Source organism: Bos taurus, chromosome 4 (assembly GCF_002263795.3).
Source record: "Bos taurus isolate L1 Dominette 01449 registration number 42190680 breed Hereford chromosome 4, ARS-UCD2.0, whole genome shotgun sequence".
In the NCBI taxonomy this organism is placed as follows: Eukaryota; Metazoa; Chordata; class Mammalia; order Artiodactyla; family Bovidae; genus Bos; species Bos taurus.
Window position 1 is genome coordinate 12292887 of NC_037331.1, and position 26501 is coordinate 12319387.

Consider the following 26501-nt stretch of genomic DNA (forward strand, 5'->3'; position numbering starts at 1 on the left):
TTTAAAAATTTCATCCAATTAAAATTTATTAATCACAGAAGTACTAATAGTTAGGAATTATCTCTGACTCAATAGACATGAGTTTGAACCAACTGAGAGAGAGTGAAGGTCTTGGGAGCTTGGCATCCTGTAATTCATGGGGTCACAAAATCAGAACCGACTTAGCTACTGAACAACAGGCATAATGAGGGCTAACATTTAAAGACTGTTTTACTACAGGGAGTTAACTGTTCACTTAAAATAATTCACAGCAAGTTGGCTAAAGATTCTAAAAGAGAATAGACTATGTGAATCAGTGTCACCTTGGAAAGAGCTCCTTCTTTAACTCTGTTCCACCTTTTGTTTTGTAATGAATTAGGTCACTCCCAAATCACGAAGTCTATGTCAGACTCTACATGGAGTTGCAAAGTTGAACGAAATCGCTAATATGTTGAGTGGAGAAATTGGAACTAAAATTTATCTCAGTGGGCAAGATCTCATTGTGGGTTTGTGTGTGTGAGAGAGACTGAGTCATAGTTGTTTGTGTGTGTGTACTGTATCTTCTTTATGCATTCATCTGTCAGTGGAGGCTTAGGTTGTTCCATGTCTCGGCTGTTGTAAACAGTGCTGCATTGAACATGAAGGTGCACGTATCTTTTCAAGTTAGAATTTTTGTTTTCTTTGGATAGATTCTCAGTAGCAATTCTCCTAACTGAAATTCTGTAACTGTAATTGTGGATAAATTGGTCTTTTGGGATTCAAACTCACTTCAAAGAGAACACTGTAGAGAGATCAGGAATATCTAATCATAGAATTCATGTTAATTCTTTCAAATAATATATTGAATAAATTTAGACCAATCTGGTAATCTCATTGGACAACTAGAAAACAACTATCCAAAGGTGAAAATCCAGTATTTGTCTGGATTAGCTAGTATTTATAATCAGGAGTATAAGTGAAATGTAAGAAAAATGAATTTTTGTTATATAGAAGTGAATTCACACTGCTTACTGTGTCTTTGGAGTGATTTAGAACAATCTCAATGCTTTGCTCCAGAAATCTTAAAACTAACAGAAACAAATTTTATTAATATGTTATTAATGCAGTTGTACATGCTGACATATAGTAAACTAGATGAGATTTTATGAGAAATCATGTGATGAAACGGGTATTAGGTAACCTTGTTAGGGATAGGAGAAAGAATATATGAATAGAATATGGAGCATGTATGTGGAGAATTTTTTTTAAAAAAAAGGTTTTTTTTTGTTAAAAAAATACCTTTTTGAAGTTTAATGCTCTTAGAATAGGCTTTTACGTTTTACTCTAATATACTCGTTACACAAAGAACATCTTGTTTAATACATATAAGTTCCATGGACAGACGTTCCCTGGTGACGGTGATGGAACGCCTACAGAAGCTGCTTGTGCCAGGGCTGCACTGATAGAACACTTTCTTTGAGTGGAGCCTGAAGCAGGGAGATAGCTTTACTGACCGAACATTGTGGTTTCACTCTCTGGGCCATGCTTGGACGAACAAGAAGGTCACTGTGAACAGTCTATTTGTGGGTTGGTCTCAGAAGTCATTCTCAGAAGTTATTTTTAAAAAGCCAAGGAAAACAGAGCTCCTGTTTTTGGTGCATATGTCTCAGCTGGGCCTCTCTGTTTGAAGAGCCTCACTTAATGTATTTTGCCTTTTAGAGAGTAAGTAAGCTCTAGACTACATCCTAGACACTGTAGCATTGATAGAATGTTAATATATAGAGGCTCTGTGTATTCTCTGCACCAAATACTTTCCTTTTTCACACTGCTTGGCCACAAATCTTTTCTGTAGGGTAAGGAAGTGTTTCTTGGATGGCCAAGCCAATTTTGAAAAGATGGTAAAATATCAGTTAAAATTTATTATTATTATATTTGTTGTTAGTGAGTTCTGTATTAATGGAACATTCTTGTATTCTGGAAATTAATCAGGTTTTGAACCTACCAGGAAGTAGGCCAGGTTTTGATTTAGAAAATTGTGATTGAATTAATAGATATCAGGCAATAACTTATGATATTAGGATTCTAAGCAATTTGATAGAATGCAAATTGAAATGATAACTGTTTGGTCATCAGTGATTGAAGGGAGCCCAAAAGGCCTGTTTAGTCTTAAGAAGTTATAGAAGCTCTTACACTGTTGGTGGGAATGCAAACTAATACAGCAACTATGAAGAACAGTGTGGAGATTTCTTAAAAAACTGGAAATAGAATTGCCATACGACCCAGCAATCCCACTGCTGGGCAAACACACTGAGGAAAGCAGAATTGAAAGAGACACGTGTACCCTAATGTTCATCACAGCACCGTTTATAATAGCCAGGACATGGAAGCAACCTAGATGTCCATCAGCAGATGAATGGATAAGAAAGCTGTGGTACATATGCACAATGGAGTATTACTCAGCCATTAAAAAGAACACATTTGAATCAGTTCTAATGAGGTGGATGAAACTGGAGCCTATTATACAGAATGAAGTAAGCCAGAAAGAAAAACACCAATACAGTATACTAACACATATATATGGAATTTAGAAAGATGGTAATGATGACCATCTGCAAGACAGCAAAAGAGACACAGATGTATAGAACAGTCTTTTGGACTCTGTGGGAGAGGGAGGAGGGGGATGATTTGGGAGAATGGCATTAAAACATTTATAATATCACATAAGAAACGAATCGCCAGTCCAGGTTTGATGCAGGATACAGGATGCTTGGGGCTGGTGCACGGGGATGACCCAGAGGGATGGTATGGGGAAGGAGGTGGGAGGGGGGTTCAGGATGGGGAACCCGTGTACACCCATGGTGGATTCATGGTGATGTATGTTAAAACCAATACAATATTGTAAAGTAATTAGCCTCTAATTAAAATAAATAAATTTAAATTAAAAAAAAGAAGTTATAGAAGAAGCCATGTGTATATGTTTATAAAGTGAAATAGTTTTTTGTCCTTAATAAGCTCAGTGAAGAGCTATTAGGTACAGCAGATTTATAACATTCTACTGCTAAAATTTGTGACTCTTTGCAACCCCATGGGCTGTAGCCTACCAGGCTCCTCCGTCCATGGGATTTTCCAGGCAAGAGTACTGGAGTGGGTTGCCATTTCCTTCTCCAGGGGCTCTTCCCCACCCAGGGATTGAACCCAGGTCTCCTGCATTGCAGACAGATGCTTTAACATCTGAGCCACCAGGGAAGCACTACTGCTAAAATTATTGGACTTAATTTTTAAGTGAGAATTTTATCTCGCAAATCTTAGGGAAGAAAATCCTGTTTTGAAGTATGTGTTTTCTATCTTACTCATTAGTTCTTCGCTTTTTTGAAAATTATTTGGATGTGTGTTTGATTTCTGATGCATACTTTGCTGAATCAGAAGTGACATGCATTACCAATTTAGTTGGTATTTAGTGTATTAAATGATTGGTACTTGTCCTGTGGTTTTGTGTTATGGTCTTAAAGTGACAGTACTCCGAGCCTGAGCATCATGGCTGAAAGGTGCACTGGGACTACCTCCACTGCTTCTCAGGAGCCTGAGTAAGTAGTAGGATGAATACAGTAATGACAGTACGTTTTGAGCCCCATAATGACCCCATAGACTCCTCTTTATGTTACCTCTCTGGCTTGTTCTTTAGTTAGAATTGTAAGCTTCTTTAGGGAACACTTTAGGCTTCTTTTGTGCTGTACACTGTGCTTATCTCTTTGCTAGTACTCTTTGCAAATGTCAGTGTTTCAGTATTCAAATCCAGCTCTATTACTTACCAGATGAGTAGTGGGCAGTGTCTCAGAGCCCTGATTTTCTCATCTGTGAAATAGAGATAACATACATCTCAAGATAAATGGTCAGCTCCAAATGAGGAATTATAATATTTATAAAAAGCTTATTTAAAATATTCAATGTCATTTATCTTAACTCACTGTTTAATCAGTAAATTGAATTGAATGATAACCTTTTTGCACTTGGTGGTATTTTAGATAACCACTAGGTACTATTCTGTTAAGTTCCTCTGAGACTGTGGTTGGAGAAAAACTGTATTTTAATACGTTTCCTCAAAAGCCATTTTTGTAACCATGTGTGTGTGTGTGTGTGTATATATATATATATATATTTTTTTTTTTGCACAGATTCAGACTAGAAAAAGAAATATACTTTCAATATATATACTGACAATATACTTTTAACTGTCTGATTTCCTAGAGGCAAATACTTTGTACTTAGTTTAGCAGAATTTTCTTGTCGAAGTGTTAGTTCTTGTTAGAACTTCTTGTTATTGTAATGACAGCAAATTTGAGAGATGTGGTAACCCAGAAAAGGATAAAGAGTGACTCTGGCTGTCTATCTACATAAAGCTGCCAGTAATCAGTAATTTCAGCCAATGAAATAGTAAAATTTGGTGAGTCAGGCCCACTTTACCTCTTGTCTTCCCTTTAGAGTGCGAAAGAAACATTTTACTTACTCCTGGTTTACCCAAGAGTGACTTTCTAAGTATTTAACAGCTGGTACGGCCTAGGCACCAGGGAGCTGGGACTAGAACAATGTCCGGGGGACATCCTGTTCTACTGGGGCTTAGATCTTTATTTGTGGAATTGGGAGTTTCAGCAGCTGGCCGTGCAGGGGATCTGGCTGAGGAGACTGGGCAGCCTGTGTGGGAAGATGAAACTTGGGTCTTCTGTTAAACAGCAGCTCAACTGTTGGCCAGGTAGTACAGAAACCTGTATGTGATGGTTGAACATGCATGCTTAGCTAAAGGTGAGTGTCTAAAACTGGATTCATTATACCTGATTTTTGTTTTTTATGGAAACTCATTCATCTTTAATCAGTCGTAGTGATAGTTGTAGGTATAACTTAATATAACATTACTTGCATTTTTAGCAAAGTATATGTAAAGTGTTAGCTTTAATAAATGGAAAGAAATATATGCTCTGGGAAAACTGTTTAAAGAAATGTTATTTTAAGTCCTTTCAGAAACTGATGATTTTGGTTTATCTTAGTTATAATATTGAATTTTTATTTATTAGCTTTGTCATAAAACCTGTTTAAAATAGAGCATGGAACCCTAGATAGCATATAGTTTTGGAAGGGCTAATTTACATATAATCATAGAGTGGGCAAAAAAAAACCTTAAATGATTTTAACCAGTTTGGTCCAACTCATCTATGATCAGTCACCCAGCTGGTAAAATAAATGCCCAGTGCTTGAAGCAGCACATCTGTCTCGAGTTATTTCTACTGTATCCTATTTTGTGTTAAGAAGCAATAGCTCTCTTTAGTTTGTCTTCTTCAAATCACTTTACCAACAATTAAGATACATGGCCTTCAAGATATGTAGCATGAAAGTTATTGTTTCTACCTGAAATTTGGGGTAACTGAGGCGTAGAATTTTTCTTGGTTTCTGATGTGTCTAACTTCATTGTTCATGCTGGTTGGGTCAGAAATACGGCTTGTCACTTTTCCTGCATAGCCAGCCAAAGGTATCCTCTGTAGTTTGGCTGCTAATGAGCACAGTGAGAGTTAATGGATGGGCAGGTCTATGGACATCTTTTCAAACATGTGTATTTTGAAAGCATATCACCGGGGGAGAAAACTGAATACTTGAATTTTTACTGCAGCATAATCCTTTTTTTTTTTTTTTAATTTAATGAGAAAACTTGACATCCAGGGAAGCAAAGTCACTCATGAGGATTTACTTATCAAAATGACAGTAGGATTAGTAAAACCAGTTGAATCCTTTCTCCAGTCTACCCCTACCTAAGCCTACCCCTTAAGACCCAGTCCAAAGGATCCCTCTTCCATGCAGCCTTCTCAGGAGAAAGCAGTCAATGACCTACGAAGGCCAGTCTGACTCTGGAACAACCAAATGAGGAAACACTGAATCTCCAGATGACGTTTTTAAGGAGGATCTTTATTTTTGGTATAATATCTGGGAAATTGTCACCTAAATTCTTTCAGTACACGTAAGAAAATATGCTTTTATTACAAAATATGTACGCAAAAGGAGGAGGAATTGGAAACCCACTCCAGTATTCTTGCCTGGAAAATCCCATGGACAGAGGAGCCTGGTGGGCTACAGTCCTTAGGGTTGCAAAGGGGTCAGATACGACTGAGTGACTGAGCATGCACATATACACTAAAATATATAAAACAATTACGGGCTTGGTAGGTGGCACTAGTGGTAAAGAACCAACCTGCAAAGAAGGAGACATGAGACGTGGGTTCAATCTCTGAGTCAGGAAGTGCCCCTGGAGGAGGGCATGGCAACCTGCTCCAGTATTCTTGCCTGGAGAGTCCCATGGACAGAGGAGCCTGATGGGCTCCAGTCCATAGTATTGCCCAGAGTCGGACATAACTTAAGCGACCTAGCATGCTTGCATGCATGTAAAACAATTATACAGTATTAATTATAACATAAATACCCATGTAACTACCTCCCACATGAAGAAATAGAATATTGTCATTGACTCAGAAGTCATTTTAATGTTTGCAGGTTATCACTCTCCCTAAGTTTCATGGAAGTACTTTGTTTCTTTTTGAATAAAATTATTAAAAAAAATTTTTAATATGTATCCCTCAGTGGTCCTCTTTGTTCTTTACTTTTGCCTATTTTTAAGTACACGTTGCAGTTCTTTGTTCATTTTTTCATTCTGTGTGCTATCTCATCAGTTTGCAGAATTTCTGCTTAAAGTTTGACTGGAAACCCTTTGTTGCTTGTATCAGTTGCAGTATCTTGTCTAACCCTATGCCACGTGTTTTCACCCTGTATTAAGTTTTTTGTTGAACTACAGTTTATTATTTTTAAGTTAGTTAAGTTTATCAGTTATTTCCTTTTTGGTCAATGCTTTTAGTGTGCTGTTTAAGAAATTTTCCCCTCTTCTGCGATTATGAAGATATTCTCCTCTATTCTAAGAGCTTTTTAGTTTTGTCTTTCAACCTTAAGGCCTTCATATCCACCTGAAGTTTTTGTTGTTGTTTTATGGGTAATGTGAGGGAAGATACAATTAAATTTTTTTCCTATATGGATATCTAATTGTACCAACATTATTTATTAAAATGACTGTTCTTTTTTCTACTTCCATCACATGCTATTTTTGCCCTAAATCAACTTTTTATATGAGTCTGTTTCCAGGTTCTTTGTTCTGTCCCACTTATACTTGTTTTTGTCTTGCTGTACCAGTACTGTGCTGTACTGTTATTATCAACAAATAACAGTTAATTGATATATGTAAGTTCAGTTCAGTTCAGTCGCTCAGTTGTGTCCAACTCTTTGCGACCCCATGAATCGCAGCACGCCAGGCCTCCCTGTCCATCACCAACTCCCGGAGTTTACTCAAACTCATGTCCATCAAGTTGGTGATGCCATGCAGCCATCTCATCCTCTGTTGTCCCCTTCTCCTCCTGCCCCCTGCCCCCAATCCCTCCCAGCATCAGGGTCTTTTCCAATGAGTCAACTCTTCACATGAGGTGGCCAAAGTACTGGAGTTTCAGCTTCCAAAGAACACCCAGGGCTGATCTCTTTTAGAATGGACTGGTTGGATCTCCTTGCAGTCCAAGGGACTCTCAAGTATCTTCTCCAGCACCACAGTTCAAAAGCATCAATTCTTTGGCGCTCAGCTTTCTTTACAGTCCAACTCTCACATCCATACATGACTACTGGAAAAACCATAGCCTTGACTAGACAGATCTTTGTTGACAAAGTAATGTCTCTGCTTTTGAATATGCTATCTAGGTTGATCATAACTTTCCTTCCAAAGAGTAAGTGTCTTTTAATTTCATGGCTGCAGTCACCATCTGCAGTGATTTTGGAGCCCCAAAAAATAAAGTCTGACACTGTTTCCACTGTTTCCCCATCTATTTGCCATGAAGTGATGGGACCAGATGCCATGATCTTTGTTTTCTGAATGTTGAGCTTTAAGCCAACTTTTTCACTCTCCTCTTTCACTTTCATCAAGAGGCTTTTTAGTTCCCTTCACCTTCTGCCATAAGGGTGGTGTCATCTGCATATGTGAGGTTATTGATATTTCTCCCAGCAATCTTGATTCCAGCTTGTGCTTCTTCTAGCCCAGCATTTCTTATGATGTACTCTGCATAAAAGTTAAATAAGCAGGGTGATAATATACAGCCTTGACATACTCCTTTTACTATTTGGAACCAGTCTGTTGTTCCATGTCCAGTTCTAACTGTTGCTTCCTGATCTGCATACAGATTTCTCAAGAGGCAGGTCAGGTGGTCTGGTATTCCCATCTCTTTCAGAATTTTCCATAGTTTATGGTGATCCACACAGATAATCACGATGGTGTGATCACTCACCTAGAGCCAGACATCCTGGAATGTGAAGTCAAGTGGGCCTTAGAAAGCATCACTACGAACAAAGCTAGTGGAGGTGATGGAATTCCAATTGAGCTATTTCAAATCCTGAAAGATGATGCTGTGAAAGTGCTGCACTCAGTATGCCAGCAAATTTGGAAAACTCAGCAGTGGCCACAGGACTGGAAAAGGTCAGTTTTCATTCCAATCCCAAAGAAAGGCAATGCCAAAGAATGCTCAAACTATCGCACAATTGCACTCATCTCACACGCTAGTAAAGTAATGCTCAGAATTCTCCAAGCCAGGCTTCAGCAATACATGAACCGTGAACTTCCAGATGTTCAAGCTGGTTTTAGAAAAGGCAGAGGAACCAGAGATCAAATTGCCAACATCCGCTGGATCATGAAAAAGCAAGAGAGTTCCAGAAAAACATCTATTTCTGCTTTATTGACTATGCCAAAGTCTTTGAGTGGATCACAATAAACTGGAAAATTCTGAAAGAGATACATGTAAAATTATATAGAAATACATTTTATATGTTTTAGGTATTTATATAAATAAATCACTATGAAAAAACTTTATAACAAATAGAATTCTTACACTTTGTTCTTTTTCAAGATTGACTTGTTTATTCTTGGGCTTTTTCATTTCTATATATATAAATTTTAGAATCAGCTGGTCAATGTCCACACAGAGTCTTTTGTAATTTTAGATCGTAATTAACCTTGAATCCGTGAAACAGTATGGGTTAGATTGATCCTTTACTCCATACAAATGGTATTTTCTAGATTTTCTTCAATTTTCTTCAATTTTCTGCTGCTGCAAGTCACGTCAGTAGTGTCCGACTCTGTGACCCCACAGACGGCAGCCCACCAGGCTCCCCTGTCCCTGGGATTCTCCAGGCAAGAATACTGGAGTGGGTTGCCATTTCCTTCTCCAATGCATGAAAGTGAAAAGTGAAAGTAAAGTCGCTCAGTCGTGTCCGACTCTTAGCGACCCCATGGACTACAGCCTACCAGACTCCCCCCATCCATGGGATTTTCCAGGCAAGAGTACTGGAGTGGGGTGCCATTGCCTTCTCTGCTTCAATTTTCTAGGTTTTCTTAAATGTCTCAATTTTTTATAAACTAATTTTTGGATGTTTGTAAATATCCCTATTTTGCAAGATTTTTCTTGTACAAAATTAAAATAAAAATTAGTTGTCTATATAGCAGCATCAAACAAAGATTTGAAATGATACAGTTTGCAAAAGCATTTATTTTAAATATATCGCAACATAAGGTTTAAATTTACCACCCTATTTATGTGCTTTCAACTCTAAAAGTTTTTGTTATTTGGTTCTGCAAAGAAAGTTTTGCCCAACTTATCTACCAGTTGTTTGTACAGTTATATCAATTATTCAGAATTAGGAAATATTCTAATTTGAGAAGTAATAATGTTTGATTTTATATTGTTGATGGCATTACTATATTCTCTTGCATAAACTTATTTAAGCCTTCTAGTGACTGCATGAGTACAGCATTATGATCCCTTGTTTTATAACAGATGAAACAAATGTAGTGATGTTAATTAGTTTGCCCATTTTCACAGGACTAGAAAGTTGTGAGTACCTTGATCTGAACCAGGTTATGTCTAAGACCAGTGTCCTGTGTTTTCAGTTTTAACATTTTGTCACATGTCAGTAATTCCTAAGGGCAGCACGGTATTTCAGAGTGGGATGGTAATTGATTATGATAATGAGAAACCTGATTATGATAATGAGAAAGCATCAAAAGACTAATTAATATTCATTTTATTTTGTTTCACTAAGTAAGAAAGAAAATTGTACATTTTGGAAGATTTCCATTCAAAACACTAAAATCAAAGTTTAAGCCTGTTGAGCTTTATGATTCAAATTAATTCAAATAATTTTTTCACTTAGAAGGGAGAAATATAATGCATAGAGTACTTATTAATGCTAGCTGTTTGTTAAAATAGAAAATTATTTTATAGTTAAGGACTCTACTTTTCACATAACGTCAAGTTTTTAGGATAAAAATTGTGGAACTTTAGCTTATATTTATGTATCTTTTTCTCCTTCTGTCAAGTGACTGCCACCTTGCCAAATCTGTGTGAGTTTTATGATCTGTTATCCTTTGAGATCTGTGGATTCATTTAAGCTTTTGCTGTGATTTTATTGGTTTTGGAATCAAGAACTAAAAACTGAACATAGTTCACTATTCATATACCAAGATTTAAGGATGCTTAGTTTTTAAAAGTTTTTTTGGTCCCCATTAGATTTATTTCTGTTTGACTAATGAGTAGATGGAGAAAAAAAATCAAACATTGCATATGGTTTCTGGAGGTATGTTTTAATAAGAAAATCAAGTCTGGTCAAAGAAAGCTTTCAGAAAATGATTTTATGAAAAACTTGCATTCTTTTAAGAACATTTTTCCCCAAACTTGTGTCAGCCATACTGCTTTATTTAAATTTTTGTCTCCATTTTTGATATTGCTTAAAATACTTATTATCTATGTGGAGATATTTCTGAGAACTGTGTCCCACTTAGGTAAAGGTCAACAAAATGACAGCTGGAACCACTCCATATTGTCTACTGTGAAGGCTCAGTGAAATAAACAAAAATAAGTAAACACTGCTGTGATTTTTCTGCAGTATACTTGAAGCTCTTTTAATAAGACTGTGGTGCAAGCAGTGTTTTTCTTTGGGGGGGGGTTAGCAATTCACTTTATTTTTACATTTCTTTGTTTTATTTTTAAATTGGGGAGAAATTATTTTCCAGTGTTGTGTTGGTTTCTGCCATACCTCAGCGTGAATCAGCCATATGTGTACATATGTCCCCTCCTTCCTTAACCTCCCTCCTGCCCTTTGAGGTTTGCAAAGAGCACCAGATTGTGCTCCCTGAGTCCTCCAGCAGATGTTCACTGGAACTCTCCCTGGCCACTGTTACACTTACGGTCATATATGTGTTCAGTGCTCCTCTTTCCGGTCATCCCACCCTCTCCTTCCCATGCTGTGCCCACAGGCCTGTTCTCTCTGTCTGTGTCTCTATTGCTGCCATGTAAATAGTCTCATCAGTACCATTTTTCTAGATTCCATGTATATGCGTTAATATATGATTTTTTTTTTCTCTTTTTGACTTACTTCACTCTGTATAATAGGCTCTAGGTTCATCCATCTCACTAGAACTGACTCAAAGTTGTTCTCTTTTATGACTTAGTAAAATTTCTTTGTATATATGTACCACAACTTCTTTATCTATTTATCTGTCGATGGATATCCAGATTGCTTCCATGTCCTGGGTATTGTAAATAGTGCTGCAATGAACATTGGGGTACATGTGTATTTTAGAATTGTGGTTTTCTCAGGGTATATGCCCAGTAGTGGAATTGCTGGGTAATATGATAGTTTTATTCCTAGTTTTTTAAGAATGTCCACACTATTCTCCAGAGTGGCTGTATCAATTTACATTCCCACCAGTAGTGCAAGAGGGTCCCCTTTTCTCCTCATCCTCTCTAGCATTTATTGTTTGTACATTTTTTGATGTTGGCCATTCTTACCAGTGTAAGGTAATACCTCATTGTAGTTTTGATTTGCATTTCTCCAATAATAAGTGATGTGGAGCATTTTTTCATGTGTTTATTAGCCATCTGTATGTCTACTTTGGATAAATGTCTGTTTAGGTCTTCCATTTTTTCATTGAGTTGTTTGTTTTTCTGATATTAAGCTGCATGAGCTGCTTGTATATCTTGGAGATTAACCCTACGTCAGGTTATTTGCGGTTATTTTCTTCCATTCTGAGGGTTGTCTTTTCATCTTATGCATGGGTTTCCTTTGCTGTACAAAGGCTTTTAAGTTTAATTATGTCCCATTTGTTTTTCTTCGTTTTTGTTTCCATTACTCTAGGAGATGGGTCATAGAGGATCTTGCTGTGATTTATGTCAAAGAGTATGTGACATATTCTATGTCTTCCTCTAAGAGTTTTATAGTTTCTGGTCTTACGTTTAGGTCTTAAATCCATTTTGAGTTTTATTTTTGTGTAGGGTGTTAGGAACTGTTTTCATTTTATTCTTTTACATGTAACTGTCCAGTTTCCCCAGCACCCCTTAACTGAAGAGACTATCTTTTCTCCATTGTGTATTCTTGCCTCTTTTGTCAAAGATACGAGGCCCATAGACGCATGGGTTTATCTCTGGGCTTTCTATCTTGTTCCATTGGTCTATATTTCTGTCTTTGTGTCAGTTCGATACTGTCTTGACTACTGTTGCTTTTGATTGATTCCTGAAGATTGACTCCTTCAGCTCCATTTTTCTTTCTCAAGATTGCTTTGGCTGTTTGGGGTCTTTTGTGTTTTCATACAAATCGTGAAGTTTTTTATTCTTGTTCTTTGAAAAATGCAATTGGTAACTTGATAGGAATTGCACTGAATCCCTTGAAAGGTTACTTTAAGTAGTATAGTCATTTTCACAATATTGATTGTTCTAATCCAAGAACGTGGTATATCTCTCCATCTGTTTGTGTCTTTAATTTCTTTCTTCAGTGTCTTAAAGTTTTCTGTATATAGGTATTTTGTCTCCTTAAGTAGGTTTATTTCTAGATATTTTATTCTTTTTGTTGCAGTGGTGAATGGAATTGATTCCTTAATTTCTCTTTCTGATTTTTTGCCCCAATCCCTATGCCCCAGCTGCCAGCTGCACAGGTTCCCATGGACTTGGATCCCTGTCCAGAGTACACAGGGCTGTGGCATGGACTGTCTGTGTGGTCCTCACTTCATTCAGATCGACACAGATCAGCTGTTCACTCTTTGACAGTCTCACACGCTTTCCCTCTGTCCCAGCTGATTGCCCTGGATGTGGGGATCTCACTCCCACTTCAGCTCCCTCAACCCCTGGGTGCACTCACTTCCCTCCTCTTTTTCCCTTCCTTCCTTCATCCCACCGAGTTTTGCGTGGATCTGTATTTTCCTTTCCAGTTATCAGGGACTCCTGCCAGAACTCAGCTGATTCTCTGCCAGATCCTCTGTATCTGAAATGTATTTCTGATACATCTGTACTCCACTTCCACCTATTCCTCTGCCATCTTGTCCTCCCCAAGTATTGTCTTTTAAACTGAGGCTTGCAACCTGTTGGTGAGTCATGGAATAATTTGAAGCATTGCAATGAACATTTTATTTAATAAATAGTGTAGAATAGTATATCAAATTTGAATAGGAAATCAAATTTAAAAGTGAATATAGATTTAAGGGAATTTTAAATAGGACAAGTAAGAGTAGAAAAATTAGTATACAAACAAAGTATTCATTCATCAAAATTTAGTATCAGTTCCACAGACACACAGATCTATCAAATAACGTATGTCAGGATCTAGTCCAGGAAATAGAAAAACATGTGTTTTAAACAGGAAGCTTTTTAATGTGAGGGAATTACCTAATTATGAAAGATTGTTCCTACTGGAATGACTTGCCAAGGGTATAGAACTGATCCACCCAAGAGCTGCTTACATGTGAGGCTTTGCTAGAGCTGTGAATTTAAGAACATAGCTGCAATCCAGTAATTAGGAAGACTGCTGTGGCTGTGGCCACAATTACTTTTGACACCAGAAAATTGAAAGTGCTGCTATACACACTGCCACAGAAAAAGCTCACATTTGCTTGTCCTTGTTTGCCGTTGAAACAGCTGAAAGGAAAATGACCTCTGCTGCAGTTTTGCTTTCATGGTCTTAGATGAATTGCTTATATTTGCAGAATTAATTCTCATCCAGAATTCTGAGTACAAGAGAAATGTTCTTAGTTTATTGACCTGTCCAGCTATCAAGATGGAAGTTAGAAGGGCAGATGAAAGATCAGTGCAAAATATCCACATTGGTTCACCTCTTTGATTTCTCAGTGCTCACATGTGCTCTCCTACTCATGTTTAGACTTCCAAACAACACCATTAATAGCAAAAACATGCAGCTGTCACTCCAACAAAGGAAACGAGCTCACTTCTTCCCAAAAGGCGTTAGGACAGAGTCACTGTACCCAGTGAATGGATATTCCTGTCCAGTAGAGATGCATACTGAAGTATTTGTATGTTATCTGGGATTTGCTTTAAAGTATTCTAGAAAAAATAGTGGAGGGGAGAGATGAAGCAAGATTGGCAAAAATGTAGATTATTACTAAGACTGAATTATGGGTATGTAATAGTCCATTATTAGTCTCTGTTTTGTGTATCTTTGAAAATTTCCATAACTGCAAATTAAATGAATATATACATGTAAATCTTTGCTCATAATTAATGTTAAAAATTTTACTGTTAGTTTAAGAAGAGTAACAGACAAAAGCTATGAAATAAAGAAACTGAACCATAGTGGTAAATACCTATACAAAGAATATTGATTCTCCTCACTGTCTGAAAATTATTCAGTAGTGATTGCACTCATAAAGCATTGTCAGTCTCATCTCATTTTAAAATGAAAATGCTACCTAGAGTTATGATAATAATAGTAACTCCCACATATGTTATAACCAAAAGTGATTTCTTATCTATTTGATTGAATTAAGATTAGAGGTGTTAAAGGTAGACATGATGTGTTACATCTGAACAGTGTCAAGGCCAGAGCTTTTGACTCCAAAATACCAGGTTTGCACCATATAATATACTGAAGGGGGTATTGGTTCTTAGCATCTTTGAATGTGATCTGTACTTGCATTTTCTTTCCTTATCCCTTGTTGAGAATGGGGATCTAAAAGAATTGTGTATGTGTGTATTTTAATACTAAATTGATGGGAAAGTGGATGTTGAGACTTCCATTATCAGCTTTAACATTTAAAGATCTTGGAAGTTGTCGCTCTCATGCTTACAATAAGAAAAATCTGGACAAATTAAAATATCCATACCTTCAATAATAGAACTGAGGGTATAGGGCAGACTACCGCCCTGAAGGCTAGAGGAGATTGAGGGCAGGAGGAGACTGAGGGCAGGAGAAGGGGATGACAGAGATGAGATGGCTGGATGGCATCACCGACTCAATGGATGTAGGTTTGGGTGAACTCCAGGAGTTGGTGATGGACAGGGAGGCCTGGCGTGCTGCAATTCATGGGGTCGCAAAGAGTCGGACACGACTGAGTGACTGGATTGATTGACCGCCCTGAAATCTGGAGAGATGGGTGTATCCAGAGCATATCAGCCAAGATCTGCTTACCTGGAGCATAAGCTGACAAAGCAGTAACACTTAAATAGTATTAATAATTTTGATAAATTGCCCAAGGCTGAGTATGCACTAGTGAGAGTTAGAAACTCCTGGGGCCACTGTCTAGTCTACGTTTCCGTGGACCTTGCCTACAGGGACTCCATCAAGTTCCCCTGGTGAGGATCTGAGAATGATTCCTTCATGGCTTTGACAGGAGGAGTGGGTGAATAATCGTCACAAAATACACCCAGACCTTTCTCCATAAAAACCCACTTTCTAGGGTGAAAGTCTTTATCAGAGCCTTGTTCTAGAGTCATAGGAGCAGGGCATTCTTCTCTAGCCTCCTGTTGCCTTCATGTCTCACCCAAGGAGGTGGGGGAAAAGCTATTCAAGAAGAAACCCTTCTAAAGGTCACGGGCCAGAGATAGGCTGCTTCAATTTCAGCTTTTAGATGTTCTTCACATCTCTTTTCATTCTCATCTGCCCCACACTCAGGTTATCTTGCCTTCTAGTTCATTGAGAAAATAGTAACATTAGAAAACTTAGGCCATCTTCATTCCCACCCTTTTCCTTCATGCCACATCCAGTTTTCACACGACACTCTGCATTCTCTGCAGATTTTGTTTAATGTGTTTTCTCCTCTCTATTTCTAGTTAGTGTTTCATCCTTTCCCTGTCTCGTGTGATTATTGTGATGGTCCTTTCATTCCTTTTCCACAATAGTGTCCTATGAAGTCTCCATGAGCCAGGTTAATCATATCTGTCCCATGCTTAATTAAACTTGTCTGTGCTTCTCACTTTGCCTACAAAGTAAAATCTACCTCTTTAGCCTGTCCTTCAAAGACTTTTCTGTTCTGCCCCAAACTATTGGATCGACCATAAAGTTTGCTTGGGTTTTTCATAAGATGGTAAGGAAACGCCCAGATGAATTTTTTGGCCATTCAATGTATTTTCTGATTTCTGAAGGGAGAGATACCCCATGAAATATTTTTCGAGCTTACTTGACAGGAACATCCATTTGATGTCTCCTGGGTATCTTACGTTTGGCAGAGTACAGTTTGGGAAACACTAGGAGTGAGTGAAGAATGTGCACTTTGGGGAATGGGAACAGAAGAGGAAAGCGTGACTGAAGTCAGCTTGGTAGTAATGAGCATGGAGGCCAGCTGCATATGAGGTCATGACACACGTTAGTACATGGTTCTCAAAATGCTGACTTTTTCTCCAAGATTTTTAGGAGTGATCCTCTGTGTCTGTTTATAATCTGCAAAGACCCTGTCATGCAGAAAAATAGGAGGAAAAACCTTTCCGCTCTGACTCTCAGGAGAAAAATGATTTTAACCATGTTTCTGGAAACTTGCATTGGCAGAATTTAGTCTTTCAGACAGCTCACTTTTATTTCATTTGTAGTTATATTTCACTTTAACAATGTGAGTGTAGGCTTATTTGGCAAATTTGAAGAGAATAATAATTTTCATTTCTTATGAATATTTGTGCTGCTCTTTTTATAGCCTCCCTAAGATATTATTTACATTTATCACCTTGTCATCCTAAAATGTGAATGTATCCCTGATAATGTTCCTGTCGTAAAAACCGTGGTTAATCATTTTTTATTTGTAATTTTTTGTGACTGAAAACCTTTCTTGTTTGGAATAGGGATAATTATTTATTGTCATGTAATTAAGAAGTACTTAGTCACTCTGAAATAACTTATGACACATCAAAAATATCAAATACAGTCTATCATTATATTATCTTTTACTTATTATATTATAATTTAAAAATTCATTATTTCTTTCAACTGTTTTCAGTGAAACTTCCAGCACCTGGCCTGGGATGCCCTGACTGCGAGCCTGAGAGCTCACACAGGGTGTTGCAGACGGGACATTTAGCACTTAACACAGGATGTTTTTATAGTTAGAGGACGAAACACACGCTGAGTCATGTAGTTCATCCTTAGGGGATCTTCCTGACCCAGGGATCGAACCCACATCTCTTACATCTCCTGCATTGGCAGGCAGGTTCTTTACCACTGCTGCTGCTGCTGCTAAGTCGCTTCAGTCGTGTCCAACTCTGTGTGACCCCATAGATGGCAGCCCGCCAGGCTCCCCCGTCCCTGGGATTCTCCAGGCAAGAACACTGGAGTGGGTTTCCATTTCCTTCTCCAATGCATGAAAGTGAAAAGTGAAAGTGAAGTTGCTCAGTCGTGTCCAACTGTTCAGGACCCCATGGACTGCAGCCTACCAGGCTCCTCCGTCCATGGGATTTTCCAGACAAGAGTACTGGAGTGGGGTGCCATTGCTTTCTCCACCTACCTGTGCTACTTCTTCTTAAAACTGATATGCTCTATTAGAAGTGGCAGAGGGCATGTCTCTTTATACAGAAAACTTTTACATCAAATGGATTTAAGAATACTATCTTATGATTCTATTTTTTGTGTTAAGTAAGTGTTTATACCATTTTTAGTTTCACCAATTAAAAATATCAAATTTCGGCAAAGCCATGCTTCACTTATGATGCTTTGAAAAATAAACCTTACACTGTGGTTAGTTTCAGTTGTAGATCACTTGCAGTATGTTAGGTTTCTTTATTATGTAATCTCTAAATATCTCTGCCTGTATAACATACCTGTTCCTAACAAGTATGTAATGGGATCCTTGTGATGTCTTGAACTAAAGTGAACCTTCTTACTGATGTTGAATCTAGTCAATAGATTGTCTAATGTTATTTTCATGATCAAGACAAAGAGAAAGATATCAAACTACCAAAATACAATGTTTTTAGCATCATCCACATGTTAAAATCTAAACAGTCCTAGATTTTTAGCTGATAGCTCTCATTTTGTAATTTTTCTATTTCTGATACATATAGAAGTATGTTTTTGCTGAAAAATGTTCCATCAAGACAGATTTTAGGTATTCCACTTGCTGTATAATTTCTCTTAAACCCATATTTTTAAAATATTTCCCTTCACAGCTAGAGACATGGAAATTTTGCTACTTGTGAAGTCACAGTAACATGTATAAAAATTGAGACTGCTAAATTGTCTTTTCTTCTTTCTTTAAAACTATTTTATTGTATTCCTCTGTGTTGTTTTCATAACTTAAAGGAGTCAGATTTCAAATTAAATTCTAAGGAGCCTTCAGTTCCCTTTGGGTTCTCAGTTCATTGCAGGTATGTGTGTGTATTGGGGGTGATTAGTGGTGCCTCATTAGGATAATATAGGCAGAGTGTGAGACTGACTTCTGCCTTGAATAACTGTGCTGAGAAAAAAAAAAGCCCACACCACTAAATAAATACCTTGCTTGTGCTTTCCATAAAATTAAAATACTTTGGACAATAATACATAAATATAGCACAAATGAATGAAAAACTTGTGAGTGATGTACTGCTATAATAATAAACTATTATAACATCATTTCTAAACATGAACTTAAACTTTCTAACTCCCACAGACTGCCCCAGACCATTTGTTTGCTACTCTTTATTTTACTCTTTGCTTTAATAATTGTCCCCAGTTCTGTCTTTAAATGCGTAGGCCTTTTATTCACTAATTTTCTTAGGTTGTGAAGTAATTCAGAGGTAAGATTTAGTGGTTTACTCTTTAGTTTGGCCAAGATTTACGTTCCACTTAGTGCAGGAGAAAAATAGCACATTGGAGATCCTGTGTTTTAAAATTTTACTGAAAAGGATAAACACCAGGTGAAACCATAGGCTAAGTGAGGGGAAATGAGGCAGTTACTGTTTTTTTGTTGTTGTTTGTAGTTAATATCTGGTCTCTGTCTCCCAATGACTGTGCTAAACTGCTTCTCTCAAGTCCTGAAAGACACCCTTTATGAATCTTTCTTACCTCCTATTTAGGAAAATATTAAGGTCACCTGAAGTGGATTCCCTCTCCTTTCGTCTCTTCTGCCTTGACTATTGCTCTTCCTCATCACTTGTACTTTTTTTTCTTTCTACTGTATGAAATTCTCCTCTACCATATGAAATTGAAGTTTAAAAGAGAAAAATGTGAGCATTTTGCCCCTGTGGTATCATTTGAAAGATAGAAATATAGTATCCATTTTTTGTTTTTAATTTCAAAGATTCTAATGAGTTTAAAAGAGGAAAATAAATATCAGAATGGCTTGAAAACTATAAAGGGCTGTACAGTAAATAAATTGTTATTAACTTCTTTTTCCATTGTTTGAGCTTAAAAATTTTTTTGATCCAGTTTTTGTTAGAGGAATAGATTTGGTTTAAAAGGATGTGGTAAAATTTGAGTAGATTCAATAAAGAGCAAGAATGAAAAGAAGAGAAAATAAATCCTAAGAGTAAAATTGAAAAGATTTGAGACTTTATTTGTCCTTATAAAACTAGGTAAGATGACTAACTCCTTCTAACTCCTTTAAGCATATGAAATATATTGACATATACTTTATCTTTTTAAAAATCAAATGGAGAAAATGACCTTAAATTGCAGCAACAGAGAATAGCCAGTTATAATTGCTGAGTTGAGATATTATAAAACACTGAAACAAGCTGCTAAAGGAAGATTTTAGATATTTTTTTCCTAAAGGCAGGTGACTTGATGATCTCTTGTATTCCCTATAAGCTTTTAGACGCTTACTATTTTATAACATTGGAATTTGTAGCATCATATAATGTACTTTTTCACTTCTGTTATATCTTTTTCTTAATATGCACATTTTCTGAGAGGATACTTTAAAAAAAATAAAAGGATACATTTTTAAAGAGAAAAGATGGTGGCTTACATAGATAATTGTTGGATTGAGTTCTGAAGATTCTCTGCCGTGGATTCCAATTGTGGGGATATCAGCAGCTGTTTAGGTGCTAATGACGTCTCACCTCCTTCTTTTTCATACCAGTATGAAATTGCTTGTCTCTAATTCATCATCTTTGATTCAATTAGATCAGAAATAAGAGTCCAGCGATCCTCCAGAAAAAAAAAAAAAAAAAAGCAAACATTTAGGTCTTCTTGACCCTGAAATTCCAAAATTATTTCTGAATGTTTGTAACCAACTTGGTTGATCAAGTCTTTTTTCCTTGTTCCTACTCAGAGAAACAATGACCCGCAGCCATCTGTGACAACAAGCCAAATGTATTGTGACATTTGTAATCAAAAGCTTTTTGCATGTGTTGGTGCCTCTCCTGGATTTCTTGATTTCAACAATGGAGTAATTCAGGAGAGCATAGAGGGGCCGGAGAGATCCCTCCAGGTGCTGGATAACACACACCATTGTTGGCAGCAGCTGAGAGTTATTTCATACTTACTTCCACTGGAGTTATACTCGTTCCAGCCACGGCATTAAAGTCATGTCATCTCTTCACATTATTTTTAAGGACTTTTAAACTTCTATATTCTAGATGAATAACTTGTATCAATAGGGACTATTAAGTAAGTTTTTCAAAGCAAATGTTTTATGGTACATTTTTTAGTTGTTGGGTACCATGTCAATTCTAGAGGGCCATCAATATAGTTTAAGTCTTCAGTGACACAATCTCTGACTCTCTTTTCCCAACTAACTGTAAACCTTTCTTGTTAAAAATTCACTTCTTGAGTCACAATCACTTTACTTCTCCAGGATCTTTTTGTGTTTTGAATGACCTCATTGTTGGTTCACAGTGAAGAATGTTTCTGGTACTGCTTTGTGGTAAATATAGTTGAGTGCCCTTGCGGACATTCTTGTTGAGCCTGAAAAGTCCATTATGAGTACACTTTCTCTAGGGCTGTACCTTTGCTAAAACTAAAGGAGATTTTGAAGAATTTTCCCATTCTCTCCAGTTATTTTAGCTGCCTTCGGTTTTCCTTTTGGATTTGCAGTAACTTTGGTCAGCTATATTGATTAATTCATTGGGGACCACTTTAACCTTTTGCGTTGTGGGGTGAAGTGTAGGTTTAAAGGTGACACATTATTTAGGCCTTGGCAGTTGGAAGTAATACATATAGAAGTTGTTTGATGATTTAAAAAAAAAAAAAATTTGTGCTGTATGCTCAGCATACTTCTACAAATATAAGTATAAAGACATGCAGTTTAGCAAATATTTTGTTTTTTCTTAGAATACAGTTTTATTTGTAAGATCAATTCAAATAAAACTAGTTATGTTTTTCCAGATTGAATATTTATTTTAAAAAAGAATAGCCACAGAGGAGTTCACTATGTTTGTACTTTCGCATCTAATTTTACTTAAAGCACAATGTGTACATATATATTTAAATTCATTTATTTTTAATTGAAGGATAATTGCTTTACATTTTATGTTGGTTCCTACCAAACATCAACATTAATCAGCCATATGTTTACCCATGAACCAAATGTATATTAAATTATAGTACAAAAAAGTCCAATATAAAGCATGATGTAGCATGATGATGCATATAAAGCATGATGTAGTACAAAGCATGAAAAGCACAATATAAAGCATGATGTAAATGTCCAAAAAGTAGCATTTACTTTTTATTGACTAAAATGATAAGAGTTCAGGAGCATTTTCCTGCTTAATAGTTAGCATCTGTTAAATCTATTTTATGACTTCTTGTATTATAACCCATTCATTAACCTATCATTTTAAGTGTTCATTCAAAAAATTATGTGACTTGGTAGGGTTTTAAGATAAATAGGGTCATTTTTTCCTCAGAGCTAACTTGAAAAACTTGGATGTGAAAGATAAATATTATGCGTGTACAATAATAGAAATATTAATTGTAGCCTATGTCACATAATCTCTGTTTTTTAAGAAAAACCTCTGGGATAAACTTTACCAGGGAATTTCCAACTTGCGTGTGTTTGATGGGTGATTTTAAGAGTTCTGCAAATCCCAGCATTGACTGTAGGTTGAATTAATAATATGTGACTCACATGTTTTGCTGTCTTTCAGATGTATGTAGAAGCAATCCTATTCAATGAATGTGAATTTATTTATACAGCTATCAAATTCATGGTAGATTTTTGGTCATTATATGTCCTTTCAGCCAGCTGGTGTTACAAGTGCGTCTGCTCTCACGTGATGGGTCTGTGCTCTCCTCTCTAGAAATACAGATAGTTCAATTCATTTTGGTGTGTTGAAGATAGGAGAGATTTGAAGTGTAATCACAAAACCATGTTTAACCTAAAAAGAGAAGTCTGATGGAGGAGAATTTTAAAAACAGCTACAATAAGCTTATATAATTAACTTATGTTAGTACAGAAGCATGACATTTTAAAATGAATACATTGATCATTTTAAAGTAATCCACTCTGACTTCCTCTAGCGGTTTCCCATTACATTTGGGATTTAATTCTGTCTTTTATCATGCATTGCCTGGAACTAGGGTGACCATTTAATTTATCATTGAAATCAGAACTTTCTGCAGGTGAAAAGAAGTTGTATTTGTAATTGCACCTGAAGAACAGGAGTATCTAGCTCTGTCTTAGGCAAATGAGGATGTACAGTTACCTGAACACTGAGGCCCTACTGGTCTTGGCTCCCTGGCCCCTGCTTGCCCTTTCCACCTCATCTGCCATTTCTCTCATCTTCCACACTGGCCTTTTTTCTCTTCCTTGACTGGTCTGTTTGTATTTATTTGCCTTACAGCCTTTATACTTTCTTGTCTGCCTGAAACACTTTGCCGGATATCACATGGCTAGTTTCTTGTTATTCAGGTCTTAGCACAAATACCATTTCATCATTGAGGGCTTCCCCGTGCATGCATGCTCAGTCATCACTCAGTTGTGTTTGACTCTTTGCGACTCTGTGGACTGTAGCTCCTCTGCCCATAGGATTTCCCAGGCAATAACACTGGAGGGGATTGCCATTTCCTTCTCCAGGGGATCTTCCTGATCCAAGGATGGAACCCACATTCCTTGTGTCTCCTGCATTGGCAGGTGGATCTTTACCACTGAGCCACCTGGGAAGCCCGAGGACTTCCCTGTCTGTCCATCTAAATGAGCCATTGTCTTTCTCAGCACACCAACCTTTGTTTTTTGTGGTATTTTAACACCATCTGAAATTTTGTGTTTGTGTGTTGAATTCTTCGTCTTTTCCCATGAAATAAAAAGTAGGAATAGTGTTTCCCTTGTTCATTACAATACATCCAGTGCTTACAACAGTGCCTGGTAGGTAAGATTCAAAAATATCTATTGAATGAATAAGAACAAGTTGATAATTGCAATTTGAATAATCTGTTTCTGATGAATTATATATCATGATGATAAACAAAATTTATTTGTGGGAAAGAACTTTGATATAGGAGACAGAAGGGACTATTTTCTTGAATTACCTTAAACTTTCACTGATTATTCTTCCTTCCCTGTTCCTCAGATTTGTTAAGTGGTGATAACATCTGCATTGCCCATCTCACCATCATAAGATATATGTTTGGGAAAGGAATAAATGTTAGGGGGCTTTTACAATTAGAAGGTATTATATATTTTCCCCTTCTCTCCCACTTAAAATACTGCTGTTTTCCAACTTCCCAGCTTTTATGACCTTTGGGCTGGAAACCTTAGAAATAGTCTTAACTCTACCCACTCTTTTGTTCTTGACATGGAGTTACGTCTAAGCTCTGTTAATTCTCCCTTTGAAACATCTCCAGTTTCAGTTTTTATTGCCACTACTTAACACCCAACTCTAGTGCTGCCTCATCACTTTTTCCCAAGTTACTATGATAATATTTAACATGTTTGTTTTCTTTTTCTCATCTGGCTCACCAAAGGTAGGTTAATCTTCCTTAAACGATGTTTTCAAGTAACCTTCAGTGATCCCTATAGCCTGTTTGAAGACATCCACACTTCTAAGCCTTGCCTTTGGAATTTTCTGTTAACTGTAGCTGATTTTCGCCTCATGTCCATCTCCTTGGATTCTTATTAATACAGTTATATCTGTGTTTTTTCCCCCATTTATTTCTCATTCCAACCTAGAATGCTCTCCTACTCAAGTACCTTATCCTCTAGGAAGTCTTTCCTGACTACATAACCCACATGTAATTTCAGCATACTTAAAAATTTCTTGCACTTATTGTGTTACATAAACATTGTACCTATTCTTGCTTCCATTTACTGAGTACCTACCATATTCCAGGACTAATACTCCAAGTATTTTACTTAATAATTAGAAAAATCAATACAAAGCAACCCAAAAAAGGTATTAGTGTGGTTGTTTGTTGACTTCTTATTTAACTGTTGTATATAAATGTTTTCATACTGGAAAATTAAAATGCTTTCAGAAGGCACATGTTATAGAGATATTAATTTAACGATCTACACTTGTTAAAATTGCATATATATTTTATAATTCCTAAAGACTGACTTTTTTCTTGTAGAGCACACTTGATACTTATGAGTTTGTGTGTTGAAGAATTTTAATGGAAAAGTTCTCATATAAACAGTTAAACTGGAATGACAGAAGTTCAGTGAATTTGCTAATTTCTTTGTAATCATTCATTATCCAGGAACAATAAATCCATAATATAACCATGGATTTATGTGATATTTATCCCCCCGCCAAATGAACACACTGGTTTATAGTCATGCAAAGATAATTTAAATACGACAGTAGAATACTTTGAGCAGCAGAGAGGGGCTTTCTTTGTCTTTACTTCAAATCCTGGAACTCACAGTAGTCTGAGGTTGATGAAGTGTTGCATTCTTATTAATCATAGTGAGCTTATGATGTTGCAAACTACCAGGGTTTTCTTGCCATATGATTTTTTTTCTTGCCATATGATTTTGCTGTTTTTTTTCAGTTTGTGAACACTACATGCATTATATGACCATATTCCCAGAAGTTGCTTTAATGATAGCTAAGTTTGCCTGAAGTAATACTAATGGCATTTACAGCTGTATACAATATCATTCACCTCATGAAACTTGTCATTGATCTGTTTAAAACAGATATTTTAACTAGTATATTTTTGCAGGTATTTGCTTCAATAGCAGCTCTTAAAAAAAATTGAAGTTTTACACTCTTGAATCTTGAAAAGGCCAAAATCTAAGTCAAGTATTTATGTGTGACTGTTTGCTATGTAATTCAGCCAAGATGGTTCTAGAAATAATCAGACACACCTTTGCTAGAATTTGTGAGATAACTTAAGATTACATATAAAGTTGATTAAATTATCAGTATGATTTACCCCTTAAAAAATTGTTGAATTTTGCTCTTTCTCTTTGTGACACATGTATAGTTTGTTTGGAAATTTCACTTAGAGAAGAAAAAGAGGAATTTATGACTTCATCAAAGCCTCATTAGGGAATATGTTTGGCCTTCATGCTGAGCTTTTTCTTTGTTTCTGCTGTTGTCTGTTCCCAAGAAATTCAGTCTTTGCACTCATGTAATTTAGGGGATTTCAACTACTACAGCATTCAGCCACAGCTGTTTTAGATATTGCCACAAATTGTAGTGGTATGGAATTGATTTTTTTCTGAATATGGTGAAAAGCAAAGAATACTGAAAAGAAAACAAAACAAGGAAAATTTAAACTGTCTCTATAGTAATGAGATCATTCGTTCAGCCAAAATGCTGCAGTTTAGTAACTACCTTTTAATGCAGCATCAAATATTGGTGGTTTGTTTCTCATTTAGACGTGGCATATTCTATATCTTTAGAGTGGTTTATAAGAAGTTATAGTCATGGTAGAGAGGTTTAACTTGAGTTCCCTCCATGAACTTGAGGCATTTTTCCCAATAAAGAACTGCAAGATGAAATTTTAGGTACATTAAAGAAAGATAGCTTGCACATCCTCTAAAACTTGGAAAACTACCCCCGTGTTTTATTTTTTCCTAATCCTCTCTGAGTTCATTTGTCAGTAACCTTCTTCTTTGCTTATTCATTTTTATTCCTTCCACTTGGCCAGTTTACTACTTGGAATAATTTTCTGTGTAACAGAATCTATTTGATTCCTTCCTTCTCTACTCTTTCAGTATAGTATTGAAGAGAAATTAATTATATTGAATAACTGTTCTTAAATTTATTTCATTTACCCCCTCTCTAATCATCTACTTTTCTTCTCATTTTGAACTTAGTTATGGGAAGTAGGTCAGGATTTGGAAAGAC

The 26501-nt window shown here is 36.5% G+C and overlaps 1 protein-coding gene and 1 long non-coding RNA gene across 14 annotated transcripts in view; one reads left to right on the forward strand and one right to left on the reverse strand.

Moving 5' to 3' along the window:
- The window catches only part of LOC132345066 (uncharacterized), a 40119-nt gene extending 19713 nt beyond the window's left edge, over positions 1-20406 (reverse strand). Inside the window, exons 1-3 of the long non-coding RNA XR_009494167.1 lie at positions 20225-20406; positions 5356-5497; positions 3768-3810 (exon numbers count right to left, since the gene is read on the reverse strand). This is a non-coding gene — a long non-coding RNA (uncharacterized lncRNA). The remainder of the gene's footprint in view (positions 1-3767; positions 3811-5355; positions 5498-20224) is intronic.
- The window catches only part of PPP1R9A (protein phosphatase 1 regulatory subunit 9A), a 349347-nt gene that overhangs the window by 102006 nt on the left and 220840 nt on the right, over positions 1-26501 (forward strand). The gene's annotated exons all lie outside the window — the stretch shown is intronic.